At 40.4% G+C, this 26,578-nt stretch overlaps 1 long non-coding RNA gene across 3 annotated transcripts in view; it reads left to right on the top strand.

Moving 5' to 3' along the window:
• Window positions 1-3,968: 3,968 nt before the first annotated feature.
• LOC113012515 (uncharacterized) overlaps window positions 3,969-26,578 on the top strand; it is a 102,881-nt gene continuing 80,271 nt past the window's right edge. For all 3 annotated transcript variants that reach the window (XR_013903873.1, XR_003270712.2, XR_003270713.2), the window contains exons 1-3: window positions 3,969-4,099; window positions 19,777-19,847; window positions 19,997-20,103. This is a non-coding gene — a long non-coding RNA (uncharacterized LOC113012515). The remainder of the gene's footprint in view (window positions 4,100-19,776; window positions 19,848-19,996; window positions 20,104-26,578) is intronic.

Below are 26,578 nucleotides of genomic sequence, written 5' to 3'. Positions count from 1 at the left end.
TTTCTCCTTTCTCTCTCCCTTTGTCATTCTTTCTTTCTGTAAGGTTTCTTAACCACTTATCCCGTCCAGGATCGCAGCGTGGGCGGGGTTGGTGATGGTGGTGACTGGAGCCCCTCTGAACTGTCACGGGGGAAGAGGTGGTGTACACCCTGGGCAAATTGTCAGACTATCACAGGTCCAAGGCTGACAGACCTACAGTCTACTTAGAATCACCAGTTAACCTAACAAACAGGTCTTTAAACTGAGGGAGGAAGCGGGAATGGAAAACCGTGCTGCTGTAGGGCAACAGTGCTAACCACCGCAACAGCCTATAGCCTATTATTATATTAATAAAGTTCTCTTCCACCCCTGCCCTCTACAGTGTGCAGAGAACAGCTTTTCCATCCCTGCCACAGAAGACACATAGAGGGTGGATAGTGTCACATTAATTAAGTGCAACACTGAACACTGTAGCCTAGCTCACACCAGTTGTGACAGCTGCTGGTCTAGTGGGCTGAACAATTTTTCCATCATAAACCAGAATTAAGTGCAGACATGTTAAAGCTAATTTTCAAACTGACATGAAAGAAGTATTTGATTTTTGATGGTTTATCTCCTTAAATTTACAGTAAAGTTAACTTTTTGAAAACGTATTCAACATTGGCTTTATTTTTTACGACAAACAGTTTTTCAGTCACTAGATTAAGCAAAGCCGTAGAGAAGCAACACAAATAGACAAGTTGTAAAGATTGGTAAATGGCCTGTATTTGTATAGCGCTTTTCTAGTCCCTAAGGACCCCAAAGCGCTTTACACAACCTGTCATCCACCCATTCACACACACATTCACACACTGGTGATGGCAAGCTACAATGTAGCCACAGCCACCCTGGGGCACACTGACAGAGGCGAGGCTGCCGGACACTGGCGCCACCGGGCCCTCTGACCACCACCAGTAGGCAACGGGTGAAGTGTCTTGCCCAAGGACACAACGACCGAGACTGTCCAAGCCGGGGCTCGAACCGGCAACCTTCCGATTACAAGGCGAACTCCCAACTCTTGAGCCACGATCGCCCCTTGTTAGAAAGAAACACAGTAAGATGACTTTATCAGAGACAAACAGATGTTTATGGATGGAGAGAAAATTTCGTATGAATTACTGTAAATATACTAAGCCCACACCCTACCACGTAAAACGCACATCTGTCTCCTCAAGGCGTGTCACTCGTGCTTTGATCACCGCGATCCGCTCATCCTGTCGCCGTGAAGGGATGAGTGTCACTGTCATTTAACACACCACCTTGGAAAGAAACACAGCAGTGTGTAGCTCAGATATTTATATGTGAATTCACACGCAGGAAATATGATTCCACCATCAATGCTGTCAGGTTGTGGCATCTTCTTGGCAGAATATTTATCAGTTGAATTAATATCTGGCATCAAAATTATGCTAAAGAATTTCCAAACTTCTCCTTTACTGTATCTATTTGTTCGAAGTGTACTTTTAAAGCTTGATGATTGAAACCTCTGTGAACTTCTTTGAGCTTGCTAACCATGATGTTGAAGAGGGTGTGAAGCATGCCAGCTGCGGAATAACCAATCAGTGGTGTTCAGTGAAAACATGCAGAGAAATGCAACCAGGTGAGCTATTTATAGAGGAGATGCAGACACGACTGTTGACTGTGAGACTGCCTTGATGTTTGAGTCATCACAAATCAACATCATTCTGTTTAGTTCTTTGGTTTCCCTTTGGTGTTTGCTTGAGCTAGAGGTTACAGAGGTTGGCACTGCACAATGCTTTAAGTAGTATTATATTCTCTACCTGGCTGACTGTAAGTGCCAAAAATAGAAATATTGTTTTTAGATTTTAGTAAAGAAAAAATGGAAAAACAAAGAACGCTGTGCTTCTTTATCTTTGCTGACTAATAATTCATTTCTTGTTCTGATGCTTTTGCTTGCTTCATTATCTTTTCTCTTTTAGAAAAACATTTTCAATACTATTCAATACATTGCTCTCACGCTGGAAGTAGTGAGATGGTAGGGGAATAGGCTAGTTACCATTTTTATTAAAATCTGTCAGTTGAAGGGATTTTTAAAATTCTAAATAAACTGGAAACTCAAAATTATGGATTAAAGAATTCTTTTTTTTTTTGCTGGTGTGGGATTAAAATTTATGTATGTTATGGACAAACGGATTCATGGAGTCAAGCCATGAAGCTCCTGGCGTACTATTTTGTTCTGATGTTAATGCAAGATGAAGTTTGGAACTCTGCATTTAGCAGAACTGAGTCAGCAGAGTGTTGGTGACTTTTAGGGATTTTTGTGCAATATGTGTGTGTTGGCATATTACACAGCAACCCTGCTCTGTAATGTCATGTAGTGGGCTACTTTGAGGATGAGTTGTTGTGATTCCCAATGTGGGTATACATTTTTATGTGATTATAAAACTTATCTCACAGCACCAAGTATATATTGCGACACCGTGCATTTATATTCCCTAAAGTGGATAACAATGACAAGGCCAAACATATCTGAGAGTGAGAGCTCCCTCCAATGATGATTTAATTGCTTGTTATGTTATACTTTTTCTTAATATTTCCAGGAAGAAGACTAACTTTCTGCTTGAATTTGACTTCTGCAGTATCACTGTATATAATGCTGTGCCACTACTATTACCTTAGAATACTGCTGCTTGCACGGCAAAAGATCCACACTACAAATTAAGTATATTGTCATCAGTGACTGTAATTCAAACTAAACATGCCCTTCACTTTATTTGCACTAATAGATGCTGTTTCCTGCGAGCTGGAATCACTGATAAAATGTTCAGTATCTTTTTCTATCTTCATAAATAACATTACTGCATATTTCTATGAAATATTGTGATATAATTTTGAAACTATATTGCTCACTTCTAAAGGCTTCCACTTTAAAATAATAGCACTTAAGAGTTGATTTGGGGGACATCTAGGATGAGAAGAATATGGAGGCACTGCTAAAGTTAATTAGGTCAATATCAGTATTTATCCTGAGATTTCAGATGCTGTGGACACTTAACTCTTTTAACTTTTAACTCTGTGGTCCTTGTCTCATAGAAGTAAATCATACAATCTGTAGGTGTTTCAGAAAGCTTGGTCAAGTGGAAAGCAGCACTTTGCGCCATCATTTATTTTCTCATCACAAATGTGGATGAGTATTTTCCATCGTAGGACCAATGCTCCAGTGTGTATACACACAGAGGAAACTCCAGCTGTGATTTGGTTTTATGCTACCTTGAACAGTGGGCTGTTTATTTTTTCTCAGGACTTCCAGCTCAAAGTAGAACTTTCAAGGATATTTTAATAGTCGAGGATGCGGTTCATGCTCTTAAACTATAAAAACAATGGATTCAAAGCATTCAAAAATCAAAGATTAGCAAATAAATTATACCCTACACTAAGTTACAAATAGCACAAAAAGAGCATGCCCATTGTCGCAAATGTGAAATTTAGTCTCTCACAAAATAATTAGACCATTTTGCATTTCATGATGGCTTCTTTCAGATCCCCCACAGGGTGCACATCGGCAGATTAATCCATGTATTCGGGTTTTATGCTAGATGCCATTCCTGACACAACCCTCCCAGGGATTTGTGTCTATTTTTTGAGTCAGGGATATTTCACGTGTTAGCGAAATCTGGTAACCAATGCAAAAATAAATATTATAAAATATTTGGAAACTGGCCTTTTCCCTTTATGGATTGATGTAGGATTTCAGCTGCTCAGCTAGCTATCTGGTCAGCTGCTCATCTTAGCTAGCTAGCTAGCTATTATCAAGAATATTTTTGGTTTTACAGTTTTTGAAATATGTTGTCAGTGGGTTATGGATCCATGTCAGTTTAGCAATAAGAATCACGGTGACTTAAAAAAGATTCAGCTATGAATTTTTAAGAGAAGGAAGCAGCAGGGAGAATTTCATGGATCCAGGAGTTAACGTGGGTCACAACTGCTTTCCTGCATATTTCAAGATGTCAGTGGGACAGTTTGCCCTGTTGTTGGCAGAGATGGCACCACATCTGAGGAAGCAGAGAAATACTTTTAGAGAGCCCACTGATCCGGAGTAGCTTCTAGCTACGTGTCTAAGGTAAAACATTTTTTTCTATTTACTATTTCCTATCCTTGTGTATTCAGTGTGTTTTGCGCTACAAGTCCACCGTTGCCAAATGCAGCGGTCTGATTGGTCAGAGCTGTTCATTTGAATGTGAAAAATTGAGCATGATTCGGTAAAAATAAAAGCTCCAAAGTCATCCTGTGAAGTTTTCATGTTTGGTGAGATTTTATTTTTCACTGTATGATAGCTTTCACTGCGGATGTATCTGATAAGTTGACTTGCAGTGTTGCCAACTTAGCGACTTTGTCGCTATATTTAGCGAGTTTTCAGACCCCTAAAAAAAGACGTGAAAGCACGTATCGCTTTTACTCTCAACAAGCAGCGGGTGCTGTAACGCAGTCAGTTCTTCTTTTACTCTTATGCTGTTTTGTGGATCACAAGGTTTAAAACTACTTATAAACACACACACAAAGTAACTCCACCAGAGTGCCTATTTCGGGTCACTTTTGCCGGTCCAAGCCCGGGTAAAGGAGCAGGGTTGGAATTGTGACATTAAAAAAACAATAATTGCTAAAATAAATTTAATTTGTAGTTCTAAATAAACTCAAAATGCATTTAGGACGTTTTTTACTCCCTTTATGTCTCTTCCACGATGTTATTTCTCTCTCCAACAACATAGGTTACAATTAGATTAGCATGACCAATTATGCAAATTAGGCGATGACGTCATTTAGCGACTTCTAGCGACTTTTAGGACAACCAATAGCGATTTTCCTTACTGAGGAGTTGGCAACACTGTTTACTTGGCCATTAAGTGTTGCTGGCTAGTCAGCACCAAGAAATATTTGTAGCTTGAATTAATTATTTTCATTTTATTAATGTCCAGTTGTGAGCCATCTCCCTCTATCTCAGTGCCTGCACATTTGAAATTAGCAAGGTAAACATGGAAAATATGCCTGTATAGTATTATTAAAAATGCTCTGACTCTAAAATTTTCCAAATGTGCTATGTTGTTGTTTTCAACTATCATTATACTAATTGGACTTTGATGCTAATATCTTTAAAGGTTCATGTAGTTCAGATGATCAAGTCCGTTAAAATATTAGTGACGTAAAAATAGTTATACTGGGTAACAGTGTTTCATGGCATCTTTTTTTTTTTTTTTTTTTTTACAACTTTATTTATAGTTTTCCAACAAAACAGTCCAGAATTTCTTACAAAAGTTGCAAACCCTACCCCCCACCCCCATCCAGGTGGCATCCCCACAACCAGGAAGCACAATACACACAACACAAAAAAAAAAAAAAAAAAAAAAAAGGGGGAGAAACACTCAAACCAATCTGTGACAGTCATTATAGCACCAACAGCCGGACCCCGGCACATGGGAGAAGAAACAAAGAAGAAAAAGGGAATAAAGAAATCCCAACAGTCAAAGTACGGGCATTGAGGAGACTATGGACAGCAGTCCGAGAAGAGAGCAAGAGCATAAATTACCAACAAGTAAAGAACAATAAATCAGGCAAAAGACAAACTCTTGACATGAGTTATGAACCGTGACCAGGTTTTGTCATATTTACTCTCCAAGCCGCGCACGGTATACCTAATTTTTTCCAGAGCTAATCCCAACATCACCTCTCTAATCCAATGGACGTAGGAAGGAGGGTTCGACGCCTTCCAGCTCAGCAGTATCAGACGGCGGGCATGCAACGAGGCAAAGGCTATTGCGTTTTTGTGGAGGGGAGAGAGTCTCAGCTCTTCCCGAGGTACACCGAAGATAGCTATCAAAGAGTCAGGCCGCAGTGTTTCACCCGATATAGCTGACAGTGATTGAAAAATTGATGTCCAGAAACCATACAGGGAGGGACATGACCAAAACATGTGCCCCAAAGAAACAGGAGAGTAATCACATCTAGGACAATTCGGTGCAACATCAGGGTACAGTTTAGACAGTCTGTCATTAGAATAGTGGAGCCTGTGGACGACCTTAAATTGAATCAGGCCATGTCTAATACAGAGAGAAGACGTATGTATACGCTGTATGGCTTTCTTCCAGATGTCTTCTGATATGAGTTCTCCAACCTCCCCTTCCCACGCCGCCTTAGGTTTGTCCCATGTATGAGGGCAGCTTTCAAGAATCAATGCATAAATCTTCGATATTGCTCTTTTAGTGGGCTGACTCACATTAAGAACTAGATACAGTAGGTCCTTAGAGGGCAGAGACGGGTACCCTGGGAGAAATTTAGAGGCAAAACTCCGAGCCTGAAGGTATCTGAAGTAGTGAGACTTTGGTAAGTTATGGTCTTCACACAAATATTTAAATGAGACAAAGCCATCCTCAGTGAAGAGATCTTGAAAGAAAACCAGACCGTTTCTGTGCCAGACTGCAAATGAATGATCTATTTGAGATGGTGTAAAAAGATGGTTGAACATTATCGGAGAAAAGCTACAAGTATTTGTCAAGTTAAAATGTTTCCTGAATTGACCCCAGATCTTAATTGAATTTTGAACCACCAAATTGGAGTTCAGCCCAGATGCTTTGACATTCAGTGGGAGAGGGGCAGTTAAGATCGAAATCGGAGAGATTGGGAGTGTAGCTCTCAGTTCCATATCTGCCCAGACTGGACCCTCCCCATCCGCAAACATGGTTATCCAATATGTCAGCTTGACAATGTTAGCAGCCCAATAATAGAATAAGAAATTAGGTAAGCCCAAACCACCATCAGCTTTAGCTCTCTCCAGGCTTGCTCTCCTTATGCGTGCAGGTTTTTTGTTCCATATGAACAAAGAGACAAAGCGATCCAGCTGGGCAAAATAGGATTTGGGGAGAAAGATGGGGATCATTTGGAATAAATAAAGAAACCTGGGCATTACAGTCATCTTCACCACATTTATCCGTCCTGCCAGCGAAAGTGGAAGTTTTGACCACCTACCCAGATCAGATTTAGTACTGTCCAGAATAGACCTGTAGTTATACTGGAAAATAGTCTTAATCGAGCCAGCTATTTCCAGTCCCAAATATGTGAATTTGTCATTTTCAATTTTAAAAGGCAAATCGTCATAAGTGGTCTGTTTTGCCAGATTGTTCAATGGAAACAGTAAAGATTTTGATAAGTTAACCTTATACCCCGATATGCTGCTGAACTCCCGCAGCCAGCGGAAAAGGTGGGGCATACTCCCAATTGGGTCTGATATCTGCAAAAGGAGATCATCAGCATAAAGCAGAGTTTTATGAGTTACCTCACCCCTGGATATACCTTTAATCCTCTCATCAGATCTGATAGCAATTGCCAGCGGTTCGATCGCAATGTCAAACAGGAAGGGTGACAGGCAACAGCCCTGCCTCGTCCCCCTGTAGAGCGAAAAATATTCCGAAATCAGACCATTTGTCCTGACTGCAGCCATAGGCGTTGAATATAGGACTTTAATCCATCTACAAAAAGTAGGTCCCATGCCGAATTTCTCCAGAACTGTGAAAAGGTAGGACCATTCGATTCTATCAAACGCCTTTTCAGCGTCAAGGCTCAGAATAACTTCCGGTTGTATTGTCGAATGGGGGGAGAATACCACATTAAACAGTCGTCTCACATTAAAAAATGACTGCCGTCCGGGAATGAAGCCCGTTTGGTCCTCATTAATAATGGTGGAAATAATAGGGTCCAACCGTAGTGCAAGAGTTTTGGTTAAAATCTTATAGTCACAGCACAAAAGACTTATTGGCCTGTATGAGCTACACTGTACAGGATCTTTATCTTTCTTTAGTAAGACTGAGATCGTGGCCTGGGTAAGCGTCTGCGGCAGATTGCCAGTAGCAAAAGATTCAGCATAAACTGATTCTAAAATAGGTGTGAGCTTCGAAGAGAATTCCTTGTAAAACTCCATGGGGAAACCGTCTGGACCTGGCGACCTTCCAGTCTGAGATAATTTAATAGCGTTCGTTATCTCTTCAATCGACAACGGCTGTTCCAAAGGCGACTGAGCGTCCGGAGAGAGCTTGGGAAGATCCAGCGAGTCAAGAAACGAGTAGATCTCGGATGAATTACTGCCCACCTCTGATTGATATAGGGTAGAGTAAAAATATTTGAACTGGTCATTAATGACTCGGGGGTCGTGAGATATCGAATCAGCACCTATTTCAATTCCCGAAATCACGCGCTCAGCTGACCGCTGTTTGAGCTGAAGTGCAAGGAGCCTCCCCGCTTTATCTCCATGCTCATAATATACCTGCCTGGATTTAAAAATATTTCTTTCGGCTCTCCATGTCATAAGCGTGTCAAATTCAGTTTGCAACAGTAATTTCTCCTTAAAAAGATCTGGCGTAGGTGAAAGAGCGTAACGCCTATCCATATCCGCAATCTTGTCAGCCAGTTCTTTAAGTTGTTTAGAGCGCTCCTTGTCTCTGTGTGCCACATAAGAAATAACTTGGCCCCTAATATAGGCTTTCATAGACTCCCACAAGACTCCCCTCGACACATCCTGGGTGTCATTAATTTCTAGAAAGAAGTCAATCTGATTGCTGAGAAACGTTTTAAAGCGTTCACATAAAAGTAATAGGGGGTCTAGCCGCCACGTTCGTTGGGGCGCTACATTACCTGGAAAAACCAGACCCATCTGCACAGGGCTATGATCTGACAATACTATACTGTGGTATTTGGTGCTGGAAATTAAGGGAAGTAGCTGGTTATCGACAATGAAGTAATCAATCCTGGAGTAACTATGATGTACAGGGGAAAAAAAGGAAAATTGCTTCGTAGATGGGTTTGTTGCACGCCAAGGGTCTGATAGGCCGTAAGAACGAAGTAGGGAATTAATAGCCACTGCTGCTGACGAGAGGGTGTTGCTCGACCTTACGCTTGATCGGTCCAGCTGGGGAGAAAGGACACAATTAAAGTCTCCACCTAGAATTAGTTTATAGGAGACAAGGTCTGGGAGAGTCGAAAAAAAATTAAGAAAGAACTGTGCGTCGTCCCAGTTAGGTCCATAAATATTAGCCAGTATTAGTGGTGTGTTAAACAGCTTGCCCACTACAACAACATATCTGCCATTAGGATCTGATATCACTTCAGAGTGTTCAAATGGAACCCCCTTCCTAATTAAGATTGCTGTTCCCCTGGCTTTGTAGTTAAAACGTGAATGATATATTTGTCCAATCCACTTACAACCTAATCTTTTTTGGGAGTTAGTATTTAAGTGTGTCTCCTGTAGAAACATCACGTCAGGTTTGAGCGATTTCAAATGACTAAATACCTTGCTTCTTTTAACCAAATTATTCAGCCCTTTGACGTTCCAGCTAATGAATGAGACCGATTTCTGTTGATTATTCACATTATCCAGAGTCATAGTGCCACAATCGATAATAGACTGATCCTGCACGTTGGTTATATCTCAGTGTTTCAGTGCCTGTTTGAGCCACAACATAAACCACAGATAAACCCAAAGCAAAACTAACAAAAACAAACAGAGAAACATAGATAAACCTCTCACCATCCTGGACCCCTGGGCTGGTCTTCCACAAACCTGAGACTGCCCTGAAAACACTCCTCTCTCTCCTAGGCATATAACACGTTTACACTAGCTTAAACTCTTACATGAACTCAGCAAAGACAGAACAAAGTATAATAGGACCCTTGACTCAGCATCATTATTGCCGCATGCATGTCGGCACCCATCCACTTACAGGCCGGTACGGCTCTGAACACTCACGGTTGGAAAATAATCCCACAAGAAAGGGGTAAAACCCAATAAAAATAATGACACTGGTGATAAGAAAAAGGGGATTAATCAATCAGAATACATCAAAAAGCAAAATAAAAGCACTGTTGGGGTTATGGTGTCGGGCTGGAACTAAGACCAATGAGGATACCGAAGATATTCTGAAATAAAATATTCCCCAGGCCACATGACATCCACAGAAATCCCCAACATCTTATAGCTATACCTTGTCCAATCATAAAGGGCATCCAACCGTAGCGTGGCGACGTTCACCAGTCAATGCACAGCCTGTGCAAACTACCTCAATGGTAGCACGCAGCGTGTGATACTTGTTGTGGTCCGTGAATTAACTGTCACTCTCCCTCCGTCTCCCGCGGGCGCAGATTGGTCTCGACGTAGTGCCTTGCCTTGATCGGGTCTTCGAAAGACATCTGTTCGCCAGCCGGGGTCGTGATTTTCAATGTAGCTGGATACAGGAGACCATATTTCACTCCCGTACACCGGCGAAGCAATCTTCTCACCTCGGTAAAGGCCGATCTCTTCTTTCTAACGGTGGCCGAGTAATCTGGGTAGATGTAGAAACGCTTCCCATTACGGGTAATGGGACCTGCCCCCATGGCCTTTCGAAGAACATCCACTTTCTCCTGAAAATAGTGGAACTTGACGATTATCGGTCTCGGGGCATCTCCATCCTTTGGCCTCGGCTGCAGGCTCCTATGCGCCCGATCGAGCGTCGGCGTATAGTCGAGGGCGAGCGCTTCCTTCAACAATTCAGCCACGGCTTTCTCCGGTCGAATATTTCCGAATCCCTCTTCCACTCCAATTAGTCTGCAGTTATCACGACGTTGCCGGGACTCCAAATCATCGGCCTTGTCTGCCAACCGGACGACTTGGGCAGATAGCGCATCAACTTTAGCTTCCAGTGCTACAACACGGTTAGCCTGGCCATTAGCTTCCTCCTCAAGATCATCAGTGCGGGTCGAGAGCGTGGCGTTTTCTTTCTGCATGTCTTCGATAGCCTTCGCAAACTCTGCGCGCACACTCAGGACCTCTGACCTTAAATCACCCGCCAAGTCGTCTATTTTCTTGTGTAGTTCACCTGCAGCTGTCATCACAGACGAGTCGATCTTGGCTAGCACATTCTGCTCCGTTTGCTTTATGGCAGCCATGATTGTGTCGAGATCCGGCCCGGCCCCCACCCCCGCGGCCGGATCCGCACCAGGCAAGTCCGAGGCATCAGGCCCTTGCTTCTGCTTGAGCGATTTAGGCATGTTGAACAGCTTTAGACCACAAAATACAACTGATTCGAAAGATTAGGCACTTGTGAGACGGGCTCGCGTCGGGATGTACTAGAAGGGGAGCGGGAAAATTACGCAAATGGTCAATCTAAGCAGAGCTCGCAAAAACACGTCTTCACATGTCGCTGCTCTCTCCCCTCTCCTCATGGCATCTTTTTATGTTTCTTTTTACTTTCTAAGGTTTTGATGAATTAAATGTAACATCTTTGAGAATATTTAGTAGAAACTGTTCTGATTTCTATTGGGTTCTGGTGGAAAATGTGGTTGCCAAGAAAATATGCAAATACGGTTGGGTGGCAGTAGTTTGGCTTCACAGTTAATACAGCTTTCAAATAGACAAGTATTTGTTTATCAAAAGAGAGATTTGGATTCATTTAACTGTTTTGTTTACCCCTGGGGCATCGAGACTTGCTGACATAAACTACTAGATAGGCGATTTAGCACTGAGCTATTTTTTTTGTTCTTTTTTAAAGCTTTTAAAATTTGTTTGGTAAGTTATTTTTTCAATATTTTCTGCATTTGTTTAAAACTTTAATATGCCAGCCTTTTCCTGTGTCTATAATTAAGGTTGTCATATTAAGTTTTAAACATTAAACACACATAATCAATGGCAACTTGATTAGCTATGTAAGCAAATATCTAATTAACTATACAAATGGCAACAGCTCAATACATTTAGGCATTCAGACATAGTCAAGACAAAGTTCAAACTAAGCATCAGAACAGGGAAGGTGATTTAAATGAATTTGAATGTGGCATGGCTGTTGGTGCCAGACGTCTGTTTAGAGATAAATAAACTAACATAGACATAGTTAACTACACCTGTTCAACTGCTTGCTAATGCAAATATCTAATTTGCCAACCATATGGCAACAGCTCAGTGCATTTAGGCATTTTGAAATGATCAAGACAACCTGCTCAAGTTCAAACTTCAGCATCAGAATGGGGAAGAAATGTGTATGGCTATTGAATGAAATGTGGTATGGCTAATCTAGGTTATGGTTGATCTCAGTATTTCCCAAGCTGCTGATCTACTTGTATTTTCACGCATAACACTCCCTAGGGTTTACAGAAAAGGGTCTGAAAAAGAGAAAATGGCACCAGTAACCCAAATAACTTATACTTTCAGCTGAAGTATGCAAAAGAGCTCCTCTGAATCCACAACATGTCAAACCTTGAAGCAGACGGGCTACAGCAGCAGAAGCCAACAACAGGTGCCACTCTTTTCAGCTAAGAACAGAAATGTGAAGCTACAGTTTGCATGGGCTCACAATAGAAGATTGGAAAAACATCGTCTGATCTAATCACTGTTGATTTCTGCTGCGTCATTCAAATGGTAGGGTCAGAATTTGGTGTAAAACACATGAAAGCATCGATGATTCTTGCCTTGTTCAGGCTGCTAGTCATCTAATGGTGTGGGTGATATTTTCTTTGCACGTTATGGACCCCTTCATACCAACTGGGCATTGTTAAAACCCCACAGCATATGTGAATACTGTTTCTTACCATGTCAAAGGTAGGCCAACCTGGTTCTAGCCAGGTGTGACTGTTGAAGTGACTGGTGAGACTACATTTAGAGTCTTTGTGTTGATAAGCTGGAACTTTTACAGTACTCAGTCTGCACTGGGAGGTTTGCCAGTGTGCTCATCTAACAGTTGGCCCTGTGGATTTTGATTATTGGAGACAATTAAAAAAAATCTTATAATAAAGAAATCAAAAAACATAGAAACAATAAATAAATAAACAAACAAACAGTATAACAAAAACTGAAAACTCCAAACTGATTTAGAATTACTTTTAATATTAGAAATTAAAAGAAAATGGTAAGAATATGAATATAGTGTAGCATTATTCAGATCAAAGACCTAGAACATGCATGTGATTTATAAATAATAATAATAATTATAATGAAAGCACAACACAAAGCCATGACAAATATTATACATTTTTTTATAATATTATTATATAATATTTGCCCACCCCAAAAGGACTATTGTGCTCCAAATTGTGCCAAGTCTTTAAATGCCCCCATATAAATCGAAAAGTGGAAGCCACAAACAAGCAAGGCAAGTCTCAGCACTCTGTTCTACAGAGGTCTCACATAGGGCACATAACACTACAGTGTTTCTCATGCACAAATGTTTTTATTCACTGATCTCTCCCCAAAACTTACTTTCTATCACAAACCTGTGTTTTATTATATAACTTACTTTGAATGCACTATATCAGCTTACGCAAGCTTGATGAGACTGTAGATTTGCATGGTAGCAGATACTAACATATAACATATATTCATTGTTAATTAAGGATATTTATACATGCAAAGCACTTAACTATTATAAAAAAATTTTTTTAACAAAAGCAGCATTTTTGTTCTTGTAGCTGTTATAGCTACTCATAGTGATAACACATTTATTGTTTATTAATATATGTTTAGATTACACAATTCTGAAAAGTCTTAAATTTTGTTCCAGCAGGCATTTTAATGAAATCAACTGCAGAACAGAGACGGCTGACATTGATAATGAACACCATGTATTCTCAGCATGTAATAAGATTAGGTACATATCTTTGTTTTTCTTTCTTCCAACAACAGATTGGAACCATATTTTGTTTGCACTCTATAGTAAAATTGATATTTCCAGTTTAGAACTGAAGCAGGACTGCAAAATGTATAGTGAGTGAGTCGATTTTCCAAAAACACCTTTCTGGAATAAACCACAGAAACAATAGGCATCAACAACTGAATTTTACTGTTAGATGGCACAAATCTGGCTTGATCAATTTATAATGACCAAAATATCCACAAATGGCTGTAAAAAGTCAGTTCACAAAAAGCTTACACATTTAATAGACTTGTCTAATTGTACACAAGTCTGTTAAACTGATAAAATAAATGCAGCAGTGATACAAAGTGTCCACTAGAGAGCACCATTTAAATCGAATTGAACTGCACCCTTGTTGTTGTTGTTGTTTTTTCTCACAGTCATAGTTGTAGAAACGTAACATATTTTTGTACCGTGCATTCACATATTATTATGCCTTGATTCAAATAAAAAGTTTGGCAATATGAAGTTGATATGAGTTATGCAATAGTTCTTTAAAAAGTGACGGTATACAAGTAATAACTTCAAAATCACATCTTGTTCTTTTTCATCCATTCATTGCTGCCTATACAGTATAAAGGATGGTCATAAAAGTACTCAATATTGAGCAGTAAATTCAGATTTTAAATGCTTACATCATTTTGCAACATCACTGAGAGATTGTATAAGTAACGCAGAACAGTGTATCACGGCATAGAGTGCACTATATAGCAGATACATTTACACTGAATCCGGGAACTCATAAACCGAGAGACAGTAAATGTAAAACACTACAGGCAACTGATGTGTGACCTGGCATGTGGGGTACTGTGCATCAAATCCAGCATTTTTAAAAGTCAAGCTATAAGCAAGAGGAGCTGCTGTACCACACGGATATATACTGAGAATGCTGTCTCCTAAATATCCTCCACAGCAGTTTCACTCAGAGCTTCAGCGATTATCAGGCCCACCTACACTGAAGTAAATGTTGATAATGCAATTTGTTATCGACCTCCTTTATTTATTCCTGTATTAGGCAGAAAATATGAATCAGTTCAGTTAAATACTGTCCATGACTATGTTTAAAACTAATTATACGTAATGTTATTGTTCAGAGTGGAAGGTGGGAAATCCTTCAAAAATACATGCATGTGTACGGGAAGATTACTTATTTTAATTGTGCTATTTTTCCACAATTATTTTTTTTGTTAATATATTTTATTAGAATTATGGTTGTAAAATCTTTTATATCCTTTTGCTTTTACTATTTGTCTCTTTGGCAACCTTTGAATTAGTTTCACTATGATAAACATATTATATAAATAAGATACGAATCACTAACTGACAAAGTGTATTAATTTAATCTGAGTATGTGGACACGTGTGTGCAACACAAATTGGTGACAGCACAAAGTCACAAGCATGCCTTTTATGCATATGCTAGCTGCTCTTTTTGTGCCCTTTATTCTCAACTATTTCTTCCCTTCATAAGGTCATAATTGTGTGTCTATATTTGAATTACATGTAAAAGAGCATCCATGGTCTCTATTCATGTCCACATATTCATATCCCATTATAAAAGGTTTATTTTTATTCTGTTTTAGTTGTCAAGCACATATGTTATATAGGCCACAGTAATCTAAACTATATTCCAAGCATCCTATATTGTCACTCCTGTAAGTGTGCCACAGCGTCTACACTAGGGCAAAACCCCTGAGCCCCCAAAGAGCAGAGCTTTGTGTGATTCAGGCGGCGGTTGCTCCTCTTGCTCTCTGAACTCTGGTGCTTCACCTTCAACTACAGTCTAACCGGAGTGGGAGGGAGGAGGGGGAGGAAGGAATAAGGAAAATGGGGGAGGAGATAATGGGGGCGGCGGTTATGCCACATTAAAAGTGGAAGTTCATTCTCTGATAAACACATAGCTACACATCCCACTGGACCCACTGTCTGAGATGGCAGCCAGTACTAAATGTGAGGTTGTCTGAGCTACAGCACTACAAGGAGAGAAACCACATGGAATTCATGTTTTGTCCCTAGGTTGTTCGTTTGAGAACGTTAGAGGATTTTAATGTGCCTCTCTGTACCTCACAGTTTCCATTCAGGGGGCTCTCCAGACGCACTGCAGCTCTTCACAGAAGACATGCATAATCATGGCAGAAGGGAGGGGATGAAACAAAGGAGAGATGTGTAAAGCATCATATACATACGGCTCTTTATATTGTACCCCTTTTAGGTATTCTTATGGGTGTTTTGGTTTTAGGTTTGATTTTTAGTGTTGTTACACACAAAGGAAACAGCCGCAACTCAGTACTTCAAAGGGGCCCTTGCAATCCCACATAGACAGACCACATTTCAATGGAGCATGCTGTGCTGTGCTTTGCTGCACGGTGCTACAGACAGACAAGCGCTGTTACGGAGAAGAGCAGACCGTGGCTTCTCATTAAAAGCACTACTGTTTCCTCCGCAGATTACATTGCTATGGGAAAACTACACAGGGAAGACACCCTTGCCACATCTACAGCTGAAAGATGCAATGTTACATGATTGGAACTGTCAAATAAAGCATACAGTTGGTGGAGTCTCAAAACAAGTGTTCAAAAAAAATGACAAAACATTTTTAATGGAAATGATTGACAGGTTGTTTACAAAGAAATGTGAGTTTTCTTGATGTTTAGAAATGTCTAGCTTTTGTATGAGGGCTGCCTACTTCAGCCTTGTTGTTGTTGTTGTGCTTTACAACTGGTCAAGGCCTCTGAACAAATCCTGTTGCTTAAAAGGTGAGAAAAGTGATGTATGCAGTAGTTACACACATGTTCAGAATTAGCATCGCAAGATTGTATGATAACAAAAAAGAAAAGAAAAAAAGAAAACATGAATTGAATGAGTCTAATTTTACAACATTTTGTGGTAAATTTTTGTTACCACATTTTTATTTAAAATAGTACTTATTAGAGGTAATATTGTAGTGAATGTGAGGCTTTTAAAATTAGATAGTTCTGTCTCAGCCTAGTTTTTCTTGTTTTAGGTCCTAGGCACGAGCAATCTCCCAATTTGATATTGTGGAAATTCTTAATTTCTGGATCGATCTGCTTTTTGTAGGACAGAATGCTTATTAATTAGAAATTAAGTAACAGCACTGCCCAAACCTTCCTACTTGACTTAGATTAAGTAAAATGGAGACTTATTAATAATAGAAATTAGTACAATGCACTGAAACAAGCACTATTAGAATTAATCAGAACCAGTGCAGCCTCATTGTAGACACAAGTTAAACGACACAAAATAAAGACATAATGTCTATATAATAAGATTTTGGCCCATTATATGACCAAGACCAGCTTCACCGAATCTCCATGTCAATGGAAAAATCCAAAGTGATAGAATCCAAATAACTCAGCAATGGGTCATAAAAACACAAGAGAAGTGTAGAAACTTTTCTTCCACCACCGAAAAACTTTTTTTTTTTTTTGCCATACATTGGTCAAAAGTTTAAGTTTAAAATTTTAGATCCCAATTAATCCGATTTCAGTGGCATCAAAAAGCTTATACAGCGAGGACAACAGATATACGGACATACACACAAAGACACAAAGGGTTGCTAGGGGAAGTGGAAACAGCTGGGGAATGAGACACAGGTGAACTGAATCTAGGGAAGACACAGGAGACAGCTGTTAAATAAATAAAACAGGAAGTAAATTTATATAGCTTTATTTGATTCATTTCTTTTTAGATTGCTGAGAACCTACATTATGAAAGAATTAGCAAAAATCACACTTGCATTCATCGGCTCCAAATAGGCATGAAAATGAAGCGCTGGCCTGGCTTAACTGAGTTTTGGGAGCAGTACCCAGCTCTGTGATGTAGGTTAATGACTAAATAGGGATGTGATTCAGTCTTAGAGTTAGCAGCAAAAAACATGCTGCTGTCATGAGCTGTGAGTCAATTATAGTGCTGAACAACCTGGATCAGAGAAAAAGAGAGCAATTTTCACATGCTTATTCAACTTCTTTTTATTCTCTAAAACAAGGATATACCATTTGTGATTAGACCTACCAAGCTGGAACTCTCAGTACTTTTACTTGTAACAACGTATTTATAAATTGTGGTTTTTGTGCATTTGCTGTTTAGTTCAGACACCCTACTTGTTTAAGGCTGGGTGTGTAACACTCTGAAGCTTGAGCAAGTTTTCAGTTAGCTTACATTTATTCATCAAGGCAAAACATTATGAAAAAGGACTTAATTCCCTAAAATGAAATGAGCAGAGTGTCTGAAGTAATTTCACACAAGCCGAATGAAACACTGTGTAGATGGGAGGTGTGGTTAAAGTAGTCAGCGCATAACCTGTAGGTGTGATATAAAGGGAAGTAGATCTCCCCTGTTTGTGTATTATTCACTTATGTTGATGCTGAAAGTCCATGTTGTCACAGAAAGTGACGTGGGAAAGGGTGACGAAACAAATCAACAAAAACCGATTGGAGAACCAACTTTGGTGATTTGCAGTGACCTTTACCTCTAAGCGTAGCAAAGTGAGATTCCAGCACTGTAGAGGTAAAGGGGTCCAGTTTTCTTTTACTTGAGATTGTCACCTGTAACAACTCTAACACAGCAGTATGAATTAATGAAAGGGGATCTGTCTCCGGTGCTTTTTCTTTCATCCGTAATCCCTTTATTGATTCAAAAGTCAGAGACAACTAAAGTTTTCTGTCCCATATTTGAGGTAATTTTAAAGTTGTTTCTATCATTTCTACTTTGATAACAAATGTTTAATACATTTTTTGTTGTCGTTCTTGCTAAAGGTATCACTAGGTATCATTGTTGCAGTATGTGGGGTTAATTAGGACCACACATTAGAAAGGAGTAATCTGCTAACGTTTGGTAAAGTTGTCAGTTATTATGTTTCTCCTTTAATGCTGAGAGGAGGCGAGTTCCTCTTCTGGGTGTTTTAAATTGAGAAACTACTACTGCTAACTCCTGAGTCAAGAACTTAAACTCTGTCTGGTGCTGTGTGATAGAGCTCTGTAGCAGTCAGTACTGATTATAAAGCTGCTCCTATAGTCTGGAAACATAAGCATCAAACTAGCTGAGATGTGAAACACAGATTTTGAACTTTCAGGACAAAAAAAGTAGTAAACACAGATTAGGAAGTTAAATCCAGGAAAGCTTTGGGTCCTAGTAGCCATATGCACAGACAATAATACAATCACGAGCTCAGCAAATTTTTTAGTGGCAATTCAGATTGTGGAGTGTGTGATTCTTCCTCAGAAGATGGTCAAGCTGCCCACTGCATAAAGAGTTTCATGCCACAGTTTTCATGCTGCTGAGTAACAAATCTGAGATTGTACTTATGATGAAGTAGCCTGCATATAAATAAAGCCATTTTATCTGACATATGCTACGTTAAACATTTTTTGTACCACTCTAGGGAAGATATCACACTGAGGATGGCAAGAGTATGTAATATAGCAAGGGGTTCTTTGGAAAGTGCAGACATACATTAGTGGAGCCAGGGGGGTGCGCTTTCATTTCCTGGTTTTAATGGAGAGAGCCTCTAGGTCCACACATGGGTCAAAATGAGAGTTCATTTCTTGTTTTGTTTTTTATGCAGCTTTGGAGCCCCGGGCCCAGAAAGTATGGACTAAAATGCTTATTTTTTACAAAGCAAATTCTTAGTTAAGTTGGCAATTATTGGTCGGTACTAATGATTAAAGATGAAAACAGTGATTCAAATACCTATTGTGTCACAGTACTCGTTCCTGTTACTGTAAATGTCTAGTCAAAACACAGTCTAGTGAAAGCTGTAGTGCTTAAAGATCTTTCAGTTGTTGTTTATAATCCATTCATGCATTTATTGCTATTCAACACCCCTTAAAAAAGGTTATGAACTAAACTCTGGCTTTGGAGAACTGTTACAAACAATTTGAAATACATACTTTTAAATTTCATAGTAAATTCTTGGATCAATTTTGGTGTTTTTTCCATCGATGCATTGTCATATGATGTGGCTTAACATATTTAAAAAAAAATCTTTCTCTACCACTTAATAATTAACTTTAGTTAAGCGTGGGCTGTCAGTATGCAATCAGGCTACTAATTGTGATTTTTCTCTCTGCTTTCACAAGTGAGCGAGGAAGGGTTTGGCTAAACCTCATGAAAACCTGGCAGTCGAGGAACGCTGTGTTTAGCTCTTCAGGTGGGCATTTCTATATCCTAATGTCGTTTACATTATGATTGTGTGGTTTAACTGATTGACTGTAAAGGTGGTTGCATCTGTTTTTTCAAATCAAACTATAACGTAGAGTTGCACATGTTTCTCTTTCCTCTCGTCTGCTCTCTGTGCAGCCATGTTTGCATGTGTTTGTTTCGCCATGTGCTTGGGAAGTGGATTGGAGCAGAGGAGGGACGGGCAAAGGAAAATTACTTGAATGATGACACCGCCTTATGTTACTGTAAGTAAATGGTTCTTAACAGTCTCAAATAGGCTACTGGAGAAATCTCATGACAGTTACATTATCCAGGGCAACTTTATAGCCCGGGTGGCAGTCAAGTTCACAGGGGCATAAACTCACTGGTCACAATTTAGGCAGCTCACACTTATAAAAGCACATAGTTCTGAGATTCTTCATACTATTTCACTGGTCAGTTGTAAAGAAGAAATCAGCAGCTATTCGTAGTTTCAATGCAATTCCTCAGATTATCTGAAAGACAGTGCAATTTGGTAGTGTACACTGTCAAAGAATCACAGAAGTGGAACAACTGTAAACATGGTAATTGACCATGCCGTCCCCTAGCTGCTTTACCAAGTGTGTCCTCTGGATGGCAGTGTCAGGCTGCGCTAATAACTGTCAGCCCCAGCTCTCTCATTAGTGAGGTCTAGCAGGCCCCCTCCGACATGTCTCATAAATGTCAACACCAATACAGCGGGGGACAGTGGGCTTGGATGTAACAAACACAGACGCATGAAAGTCCACTCTGTCTGTCAAATCAATCACCGCGGCGAGCCACAAGCTACATGTTCACACCTCACGAGGAAACTACCTGCAAGTTGGCATTTGGTTGGTTTCAAGTGACAAAGAATAAATCCTTCCAGATTGTTAGGGATTATTTTTGATCTTGAAGGTAACATGGAATGTGTAATAAGCAGTACAGCACCTTTGTCATTTGTCTTATGAAAAAACTATTCATATGTATGGTATACGTTTTTGGCATGTCTTTTAAAGTTATTCTCACCTTGCTGTGGTCAGGAAGTCTCCATTCTCCTTCACTATACTCGCCAGTCCACCATCCCATCTCTTTCCTTCTCCTCTTTCTATTCTCTCCCCCTTTCTTCCCCATTATCAAGCCTCTTCTCACACTCTTTTCCATTCTCTTACAATCGGGCCACTGGAGCAGGTGGATTGGAGATAACTTGCGCTGTGCTTTGTTTTCACCCTGACACTGTCATTAATCATTGCCCAAGCCACACTTCAACATATAATAATAAGGACTGGCTACTGTGTGGGGGCTGCTGCCCAATTGCCTTTCATTGTGCGGATGCCAAATTGGAGGTGAACGGCCATAGCCAGACACTACTCCCCTGTCCCCTGACTGTCTCATCATTTAGGTATTTATCCATCTCAGCCCAGTCTGTGGAGCTTCTCCCTACCCTCCCAAGAGGCCCAAGATTGTTAGAGGGAGGATCAGATTTGTTGCTCAGGCTTTTTGGCTTTGATTCTGTGCCTATAAGTTAGGGATTAGAAGCAAATTTCCCACAGGGCAGTGCTGGATTTGCTGGTGTTTAACTGTTTAACCTGTCTTAGTCTTGTGTGGCAAAGGGGTGTGGGCGTTGGTGGGAGGGAGGACAAGGAAGCAGGGTTTAAAAAAGAGACTGGCCAACAGGCCCAGAGAGACCCAGGTGGGTTAAGCATTGATAAGTGAGGCTGACTTATCCATCACATTGCCAGTGGAGGTGGTATAGTCCAGCAGTGTATGTGTGAGACGATGAATGAGAAAGAAGTTTTTCACTTAGAACCCAGAGCTCTTGGGTATAATACTCGACATGTGATAATATGATGTAATAGGACTGTAGTACACGTGGATGGGCTGGTTTGGTGTCAGAGGGGTGAGAAGTTAAAAATGAAAAGGTCCGTGTTTTCAAGAAGCTTACGGATGGAGGCAGGCTGGTTCTTGGTTTTGGTCTAGGGTCAGGGTTTTGACTGTTGCCTCCCTTTGTGGGCTGCACTCTGAACACACAGAGGTGTCCCGTCAAACACAGTCCCCCTTAGAAGTGGATTCTAAGGGGGACGTTGGAGCATTTAGCACAAAAAGGCGTGCTCCTCGGGCCTCGCCATCTTTCCTTCTACAAACAAGGACTAAATCCTCAGGTGTACACGCAGAGAGAGTGCTGTGGACTTTGATCTCAACCCTCCGTTGCTTTGCTCAGTACACAGGTGTATTAATAAGTGCTGTTAGGCGTGCAAATATCAACAAAGGCTGTAAAGATTGCGTGGATATTGTTGCTAGTTTAATTAGTGTCGATCCTAATGGGTTCATTTTTGGGGGAATGAATCCAGACCTGCCGAAAAATTACTGTATACATTTTTGTTACAAAACACAAGGAGGTGTTAATACATCATTTACACTATCACCTCAGCTGTTTTGACACGCTGTTCACTGTTCTATGCTCACAAATGGTTGCACTTTGCACTCTGATTCTCTGTCTATACATATCTTGTGAAGTTTTACATCATTCGGACATGTAGACATTAAAGAGCTTCATGTCTCTTTTGGAGCTGTAGAAATATACTGCAAAACCGTATTGATCTTTAATTAAAGAAGCTCTTAACCTTGGCTGGGCAGAGGACCCCCAGGCCAGCAAGTTAATTAATGTACTAATAGTCATAATATTTGTGCTGTGCACGGGAGGTACATAAAAGATTATCTATTGTATGAGCAGTTTATCAGTCCAATGATGCTAGAGCCCCGTGCTGTGCATATATCAATGTTATGGGCAAAAATCTGCAGTACAGACAGAAGAAGAGGGAGAGTCGGTCTTTTAATATCTCCCTCGGTTCATCAGCAGTTTAGCAAGGCCTCGTTTTACCTCCTGGGATTCTTCTCTGATCGTAACCAGGCGGCATCGATGGGCCTTTACAAGCACTAATGCTTCGCTACCTTGACAACACACAGCAGCTATAAGCCCTTTAAAAGATCCACTTTTCTCCAGATGAGTCAGGGATCCCACTCCACCATTTACCCCACACTCCCAAGGAGGGTGTCTCATCCCTGGATCAAAACCTCATACTACTGACCTTTCAGTTGCTCCCACCAACCACAAGAACCCCTCATAAACAGCTTCCACTGAGGAAGGAAGAGAGGGAGGGAGGAAGATGAGAGGAATGTGTGCGTGGGGGCCCAGACACTGTGATATCACCCTTTATAGCTTTATTGATTTCCTCTCAGGATGCAACTATTAACATTGAGCTGCTACGGTAGCTGCTGCTGTGTTGTTCTCTGCAGGTAAGAACATTGGCTCACACCCCCGGCCTTGTGGACTGTATACGGGGGAGGTGGGGGAAACACAGGGGAGGCACATGCTTTTATAATTAAGGTCAGCTGGGATGCATTACAGCATTTGGAGGTGTTAAAATGGGCCCTCCTCAGAGAGTATGTTGGCATTGCCCATGCTCGTAAATTAGCCACGCTCCCCGCTGATGTTAGGAACAGGGGAACAGGAGATTGCTGAGGAGGGGATTAGGTAGATGACTAGATGTAGACATGAGGCTGGATTTGACTGTATTGGATTTTTATTTAACGTGATTCCCCCGCCCCCCAAAATCATTGATTTTATGTGTCTGTGAGAGAGCATGTTAAAACACTGAAGTCCACTGAGGTCTCGTTTTTGTACGCACCCTATTCAATTAATTATGTATAAGTTCTTGTTGTAATTTAGAAGATACTGAAATACCAAATCAATACTACACAATATGTGTTTTACACAATTTTCAAATGATTTTTTTTTTCCTATATTTAATTGTATAATTAATTGTATAGCAGATAAAATTTTCTCTTAAAATACATAAAACATAGATTTAAAATATAATGAGTTGATCCTAGACATGGAGCTTGACTGATGCTTATCACTGTCACCCGTTGTTCTCTCTCACTGTAGCTTTTCTCACACATTAACATCAGCAGCATAAATGTAATATTACACATTATTCTTGAGTCACCAAATGCAGACTAGCAGGCGTGTAAAGTGAAATAATGGGCAGGTACGCAAATGATGCTTCCACAGAATAAGCAGAGGTGGTGTGCGAGCTCTCTCTGGACCAACACCTTCTCCAATGAGGCACGGACAAAGCTAAGCAGAGGCCCCTCAGCCTCACAATGGAGACACTGTCAACAAGGGCAGGGTGGGGAGCGGGAACAAACAGACCACAAGAGTTTCACAAACAACCTGCCATAAGGTATTCAACAGGACAGGTCTGACTGGGACATCTAGCTCACACCCTGTGCCAAGGGTGAAGCAGGGGTCATATATCTTGTAGAGGGAAAAGCATGACAAGCAGACGTAGTGCGAGATGCGTAGAAAATACCAGGGCCTGGTTATGTGGCATCTTTGTGTAGCTGACACAAAGTCTGAAAGTCAGGTTATGCAATGTTTTATTATAGACTAGAAGGGAGAAAGAAAAAGAGCGCTTTCTTTTATGGTTTCTAACAAGGTGTTTTAAAGGTGATGTTTCATCCATATGTCATAAATCGTTATAAAGGATGTTTGGTTGTGGGCAAGCCATTTGTTTGCATAGCTCCTTAAATGAGATATATTTAAAGTTTTCTTCTGCTCTAAAATTTATTAGAAGACTAGAAGGCTCTCTGTGGCTGAAACCAACATGTCTATTAACCAGCATATCAATTATTTTCTTCATAATAAATCCATGAGTAAATATGAGAACGCAATGGCATATGTCTCCAGATTCCAAGTAACATCACAGCCCAGCATTAGAAAATCCACAGTTAAGAATAAATTGCAGATATTCATTTGAGAAGGTTCAGTATAGTATTTTTAATTTAAAAAGAATTAATCAACTAATCGATAGGAACATTTTTTTTAACGTCACAGTCGTTCTTGCCATTTGGGTTTTATATTGATTTCATTTTTTTAGTTGACAGTGCTGTCCAGCTTTGACAGCTTGTAGATACCCAGTCATCACTCCGACCCCCCCGAGACTAAACCAAGTGCCAAAAACGTGACAAAAACAGAGTAATCAGAGCCTGTGCCACTGACCATTGTTTGTTTGTTAACCAGTATACAAACCCAATGTGTGTAATTCTTTTCTGCAAAATTAAAGGAAATATCACAATCATGCTTAATGTTTTAAGAAAAAAATATTTATTTACATTATTCTGAAATATTAGATTGATCTTTGCTTTTGCTTCTTCCCATTGGTGCATACACGTTGTAATTTAATCTAGGACTTTGGTGTTTCCGCGATTGCGACGTTGCTGAAAATTCACCAGAAGAGTGATTATTGCGTAAAAATGGGAGCTAATTGGGAACTAAAAACAAAAACGGTTCAGTCATTTTACTCGATAACAGGATCGCTTGTCGTGTCCTTTCCTCACCGCATTTGGTGAGACGCGGTGCATTTATGATGCTCAACGTATAAAACCAAAATGCACCCTTGTACTTTGACAAAATGGAATGAAAACTGTTGTACACTGCTGAACTGTCACGCAAAAAATATAGTAATGGCATCAACCTGCCAGCACTGTTCACAGGTGTTTTTTTTACACCAGTATTTATTTGACCATTATGTTAAATTGTCCCTATAAAGCCACTCTTGGCAGCACCATCCTCTGCATCTTTTTGTGAGCCACTTAAGTGTACCACTGGGGTTTAGTGTGTTCCATGGACCCATTATGGTCGCTTTAAACTGAATAAATAAGGGCAGTTTAGATAGGCTGCACCCTGTTTTGGGGGAAGTTGCTCTCAGATTTTGTGGGTTTTCATGTTTTTAGTGTTGCTATGAAGTTGAGAATTGTACCTTTAGGACCTGGATGTGCTTTGGTGAAGTATTTGCATGTCTTTGTGCAGTCTGAAGATGCTGATTATATCTGACGGGTCAGGTAAAGTTTTTATGTTAAGAATTCATCATGCATTTAATCTCAGCCACTCTTTGCTGCCAGGATTCTTGCTTATTTGTAATAAATATTGTACGAAACATCAGGTATTTGCATCTGTTCTACAACTCCATAAATGTATGTAACATACATGAAGAGTGGACCATGTGTTCGAGCTTGCCCCTTTCTGTGGACTGCAGTGGTGCCGACCACAGGCAAGCAGCTCTAACTCTGTGTAGACCACCTCTGTTCAAGACATCGGGTGCTAAGTGGCAGCAAAAATATCACAGCTGTGCGATCAAACATTCCACACGAGGAGAAAGAGTCCACTCCTAGCCAACGCTACAGTTCAGCAGAAACAGAAGACCAAAGCAGAGATATTCTCTCTGATGCTGATATTTCTACAGGTTAAAATCAGGACTTAAAGGACTTGGGGCCACCACCCAGAAAAGATCTGTATATCCTTTTAGATTTGGCATGACAGCGTTTTTGGATATACTGTTATTGGTATATCCAAGTTTCCCAAGTATTACTTTTCTGCTTACACAAAGAGACACATGGTTCTTCATTATGGCCTCTGGTCAAAGTGCTGCCTTTTATTTTCACTGAATTTCCAAGATGGGGCATTTTTCTGCAGCAATTTACACTCCTACAATTATAGCGCTCTGCGCAGATATGGTGTTAGCCCCTCCTCCTTGACCTCTGCCCTTTGCTAAGCAGTCGAAAGTGCGTTTCCTGATTAACGGCTGGCTGAGGTGCATGGCTCCAACTCCAGCACCTTGTGCTCCCACGCTGAGGTGACAGTCTCCTAGACTCTTTATG

Source organism: Astatotilapia calliptera, chromosome 19, assembly GCF_964374335.1.
Source record: "Astatotilapia calliptera chromosome 19, fAstCal68.1, whole genome shotgun sequence".
Lineage (NCBI taxonomy): Eukaryota > Metazoa > Chordata > Actinopteri > Cichliformes > Cichlidae > Astatotilapia > Astatotilapia calliptera.
Note: the sequence above shows the minus strand (reverse complement) of the source record. Positions and strands in the feature narration are given on the sequence as shown.